This window comes from Dendroctonus ponderosae, unplaced genomic scaffold (genome assembly GCF_020466585.1).
Source record: "Dendroctonus ponderosae isolate FM_Combo_2020 unplaced genomic scaffold, Dpon_F_20191213v2 Dpon_F_20191213_11, whole genome shotgun sequence".
NCBI classification, from domain to species: Eukaryota; Metazoa; Arthropoda; class Insecta; order Coleoptera; family Curculionidae; genus Dendroctonus; species Dendroctonus ponderosae.
The window spans coordinates 3,265,297-3,265,533 of record NW_026017213.1 but is presented as its reverse complement, the minus strand read 5'-3'; positions in this window follow the sequence as shown (position 1 = coordinate 3,265,533).

The window sequence follows — 237 nt, the reverse complement described above, 5'->3', positions numbered from 1 at the left end:
AAATATCAAGTAAACAAAAACTTTGCGAATCAAAAGTGTTTTTCAAGTCAAAATTATTTGGTCAATAATTTTCTCAAATTAGGAAACTTCTGCAACAAGAACCTCAGAGGTAGCGTCGATAGCCATGCCCTTTAGTTGCCAATGTTTTCCAATAATTTGCTCAGAAACGGCAAACTTTTCGCAAACATATAAAGAAAACAAACATTTTCCCAATGAAAAGGGCTTATTAAAACAAGA